We start from the raw sequence: 5,603 nt of genomic DNA on the forward strand, positions 1-5,603 counted from the left end.
CCCTAGACTTATCCTAGTCCTCATTCTGGACCTAACCCAAAACCTAATCCTAACCTGAACACTGACACTTACCCTAACAAAAACCCTAACTCTATACATTATCCTAACCTAAAAACTAACTCTAACAGTAGACGAACTCTAAATCTAGCCATAACCATAACTCTAGCTCTTACATTACCCATATACCTAAAATTAGCCCTAAACCTCACACAAAATCCAGCCCTAATTACAGCCCTAAACCAAACTCTAAGCATAACCCTAACCTTAAACCTAGCCCAAACCATAAACCTAACCATCATTCTAGCCCTAACCCTAGTGAAAACCCTAAACATAACTCTAGCCCAAAGCCTAAACCTCACCATAACCCTAACTGTAACCATAGCCCAAACCTTAGCTCTAACTCTATCCATTACACTAACCATAACCCTAAAACTAATGCTAACCCTAGCCCCAAACGTAATCTTAATGCTACCCTAGCCCTGACTGTAACCCTAACCCTCGCCCTAGCCCTAAATCTAGCTCAATCCCTAATCCTTACACTTAACCTAACCCTAACACTAACCCAAGGCCTAACCCTAACCCTAACCCCAGCCCTAATCCTAACCTTAACCCTAGTCCTAACACTAGTTCGAACCATACCCAATAACGTAACTCTAAACTTAACCCTAATGATAGCACTAGACCTAAAGCTAAACCTACCCTAACACGAAACATAAACCTAACCCTAGAACTAACAGTAAACTAACCCTAAACCTAAATCTAAGCTAGCTCAAACCCTAACCCTAATCCTAAACCTAACACTAACCTAAACCTAACCCTATATTTAACCTGACATCTAAACCTATTACCCTAACCCTAATGATAACCCTAGCCCTAACCATAACACTAACCATGACCATAACCCTAGACCAAACCCTAAATTAACCTTAGCCATAGCAAAAATCCTAGCTCAAACCCTAAACCGTCCCCTAAACCTAATCCTAAGTGTAACCCTCAACTTAACCCTGTCCATAACCCTAACTCTAGCCCAAATCCTAACCATTATCCTAGCCCTAACCCTAGGTCTAACCCTATAAATTACCTTAAAAATATCCATAATCCTAATGCTCACCATAGGCCTAACCCTGAACCTATCACAAACCCTAACCATATCCATTACCTTAAACCTAACCCAAACCCTAAACTTAACACTATCCATTACCCTAACCCTAATTCTAACTTAATGCTAATTTGAGCCTTAACCCTAAACCTTAACCTAACCCAAACATGAAGCCTGACTCTTACCCTAATAATACCCCAGCACTTAATCTGACCCATTCACTAAACTTAACACATTAATTTGACCTAGCCATAAACGGAACCCTAAAAATATCACTTAATATAAACCTAAACCTGACATTAGTCCTAGCTCTAATTCTTGTCCTAAACCTAACACAAAACCTAGCCTGAATCCTAGCCTTAAATCTAGCCTTAATCCTAAACCTAACCATAACCTTAGCCCTAACCCTAACCATAGCACTAAAACAAAACCGAGCAAAAGGCCTAACACTAACCTTAACTTAAACCAAACCCTAGCACTACAGCTAGACTAACCTAGCCCTAAATCGAGTCCTAATGATAACCTTAAAAATAACCCTGAACCTGACTTATATCCTAACACTCATCCTAGCTCAAAACACCACCCTAAACTTAAACTGAACCCTAAAGGAAACCTAGCCCTAATACGAATCCTAACCCTAAACCTAAAACTAACCCTGACCTGACTGATATCCTAACACTAACTCTAGCTATAAATATCACCCTAATTTTAAACCTAAACCTAACACTTGACCTACCCCTACCCCTAAACCTAATTGTAACCCTAGTCCTTATATTAGCCTTTGCCCTAGCCTTAAACCTCACACAAAAACTTGCCCTAATCTGAGCCCTAAACCTAGCTTTAACCCTAACCATAAACCTACCCCTAGCCCTAACACTATGCCTTACCCTGATCAAAACCTTAATCCTAATGGTAACCCTAGACTATCCCTTATCCTTAGGCTAACCAAATCCTAACCCTATTAATAGTCCTAACAGTAGATATCAGTCTATCTCTAACACTATTCCAAACCCTAACCCTAACCCTGACCCTTATTCTGAACATAACATAAACCCTAGGTCTAAACCTGACACTAACCCTAAACGAAACCCTAACACTAGACCAACTTGTAACCTTATACCTAAATCTAAACCTACCACTAGCTCTAGACCTAAACTTAATTTGAAATCTAGCCTGAATTCTAGCTCTAAACCTAAACAAAATCCTAGCCCTAGCACTAAAAAAACCTTTACCGAACCCAAACACTAACTCAACCCCTAGACCTAAACCTAGTCCTAATTCTGGCTTTAACCCTAACTTTAAATCTAACCCAAACATTGACCCTGCCTTTAAAACTAAACCAACTTCTAAACCTGAAACTAACCAAAACCTAAACCTAATTCTAGACCCAGCCATAACCCTAACCCTAAAACTAGGCCTAATCATAACCCTAGATCTTACATTACCCATAGAGCTAACCCTAGGCCTAAACCTAACTCTAAACATAGAGCAAATTTTAGGCCTAAACATAGCCCTAACCATAACCCTAACCCTAACACTAGCCCTATACATAACCCTAGCCCTCACCTTAGTCCTAAGATAGCTAAAATCCTAACCCTTACCCTAAGCATAAGCCTAGACCTATACCTAACCCTCACACTAACCATAGCCCAAATCCTAAACTTAACCTAGCCCTAAACCTAGCTCTAAACCTACCCATTTCCCTAACACTAAACCTAAACTTATTGATAATCCTAGCCCGAAACCTAATGTTATCCCTAATCCTAACCAGATAATTAACCATAGACATAAACCTAAAATTAAACTCAGCACAGCCCTAACTCTAGATCAAACCATAAACCTAGCCATAAACCTAAACATAACCATAGCTCTAATCCTAACCCTATCACTAATTCTAACTCTAAAACAAATCTAAACCTAACCTAACCCTATCCGTTACCTTAACCCTAAACCTAAAGTTAATGATAACCCTAGCCCTAACTCTAACCCTAAACCTAAACCTACCTTAATCCTATCCCTAGACATATCCCTAAACCTAGCCCTAACCCTAGCTCAAAAACTAAACTTTATGCTACACATAACCCTAAAACTAACCCTAACCCTAGTTCTAACACTAACTCTAACTCTAACCATAACTCAAAGCATATTCCTAACCATAACTCTAGTTCTGACATAAGTTCTAACCCTATCAATTACCCTAACTATAACCCTTACCCTAATGCTAACCCTAAGCCTAACCCTAGCCCTAACACTAACGCTAATGATATCAATTACCCTAAACCAAACCTGAACCTTAAAACAAATTCTAACTATATCCCTAACCCTAACCCTAATGCTAATTTGAGCTGTAAACCTAAATCCTTACCTAAGCCAAATCCTAATCCTAATAATTCCCCGAGCTCTAAACCTGACCCTTACTCTAAACCTAACCCTTACACTAGACGTTGCCATAAGCCTAACCCTAAAACTATCTTTAACCATAACCCTAGACCTGATATTAGCCCTAGCACTAATCCTAGCCCTAAATCTAAAACAACAACTAGCTCTCATCCTAGCCCTAAACCTAGCCTTAATCATAACCCTAACCCCAGCCCTAGCCTTAACCCTAACTCTAACCTTCACCCTACGTCTAAATCTAGCTATAATGCCATTCTTTATCCTAAACTTAAACCTAACCCTATTCCTATCACTAGGCCTAAGCTGTACTCTAACCCTAGCCCTAATTTAACACTATTTCAAATCCTAACTCTAATTTTAGCCCTATCACTAACTCTAACTCTCACACTTGCCCTATTCCTAGTTCTAAAACTATCCCTTACCATAACTCTAACCTGGCACTAACACTTGTCCTATCCTTAATCCTAGCTTAACCATAGATCTAACATAATTATAAATGCAACCCTAAATCTATGTCTAATCCTAACACTAACACTAGCCCTAACCCTAATACTAATTGTAAAACTAGCCCTAACTCTAACCCTAGGACTAAAACAAAACCGAGAAATAGACCTAACACTAAACCTTAACTTAAACCAAACCCTAAACTACTACAAAAACGAATCCTAGCACTAATAGAGTCTTAACCCTAACCTTAAAACTTACCCTGACCCTGACTCATATTCTAACACTCACCCTAGCTCTAAACATGATGCTAACTTTAAACCAAACCCTAACAGTAAACCTAGCCCTTATTTGAGTCCTAACTCAAACCCAAAACTAACACTGACCCAGACTCCTATCCTAAAAATAACTTTAGCTCTAAATATCACCCTAACCTTAAATCTAACACTAACACTAGAATTACCCATAACCCTAACCCCAAAGCTAACCCTAATTGTAACCCTGGTTCTTAAATTACCTGTTGTCCTAACCCTAGCCCCAACACTTACACAAAAACCAGCCCTAATCCGAGCCCTACACCTAGCTTTAACCCTAACCCTAACCCTAACACTTGCTCTAATCCTATCGCTAACCCTAAGCAAAACCCTAACCCTAATGGTAACCCTAGACCTATACCTAATCCTCTGCCTAATCAAACCTCTCACCATATTAATATTCCTAACCCTAGCCCTCATTATAGCTCTAACCCTATCCCAAACCTTAACCCTAACTCTGAACCTTATTCTGACCATAACACTAACCTCAGTCTAAACCTGACCCTAACTCTAGACCAAACCGTAACACTTGCCCTACCAGTAACCTTATGCCTAAACTAAACCCTATCACTAGCAGTAGACCTAAACCTAATCTTAAATCTAGACTTTACTCTAGCTCTAGACCTAAAAAAACCCCTAGCCTTAGCCCTAACAATAACCCTTAACTTAATGCAAAGACTAACCCTACCCATAGACAAAAACCTAGTTCCAATTCTGGCTTTAACCTTAGATATAACTCTAACCTGAACACTTACCCTGCCTTTAACACTAAACCTATCTCTAAACCAGACCCCAACCAAAAATCTAAACTTAATACTAGACATAGCCATAACCCTAACCCTACATCTAACCCTAATCATAATCCTAGTTCTTACATTAACTATAGCCCTAACTCTATGCCTTAACCTAACACAAAACCTAGAGCAATTTCTAGGCCTAAATAAAGCCCTAAGAGTAACCCCAACCCTAACCCTAGCACTAATCCTAACCCTAAACCTAACCCTAGCCTTAGTCTTAATCCTTATTCAAATCCTAACTCTTACCATAAATATAAACTTAGACCTATACCTTATTCTAAACCCTAACCCTAGCCCTAACCCTAAACTTAACCATATCCAAAAACCTAGCTCTAAACCTACAACTTTCCTAATCCTACACCTAACTGTATTGATAACCCTAGCCTTAAACCTAACCCTAACCCTAACCCTAACCTGAAAATTAACAATAGACCTAACCCTAAACATAACACTCGCCATAGTCCTAAACCTAGCTCAAAACCATAAACCTAAACATAACTGTAGCCTTAACATTAAACCTAAAACTAAATCTAACCCTAAACCTAAACCTAA

Source organism: Marmota flaviventris (genome assembly GCF_047511675.1).
Source record: "Marmota flaviventris isolate mMarFla1 chromosome 10 unlocalized genomic scaffold, mMarFla1.hap1 SUPER_10_unloc_1, whole genome shotgun sequence".
Taxonomy (NCBI): Eukaryota; Metazoa; Chordata; class Mammalia; order Rodentia; family Sciuridae; genus Marmota; species Marmota flaviventris.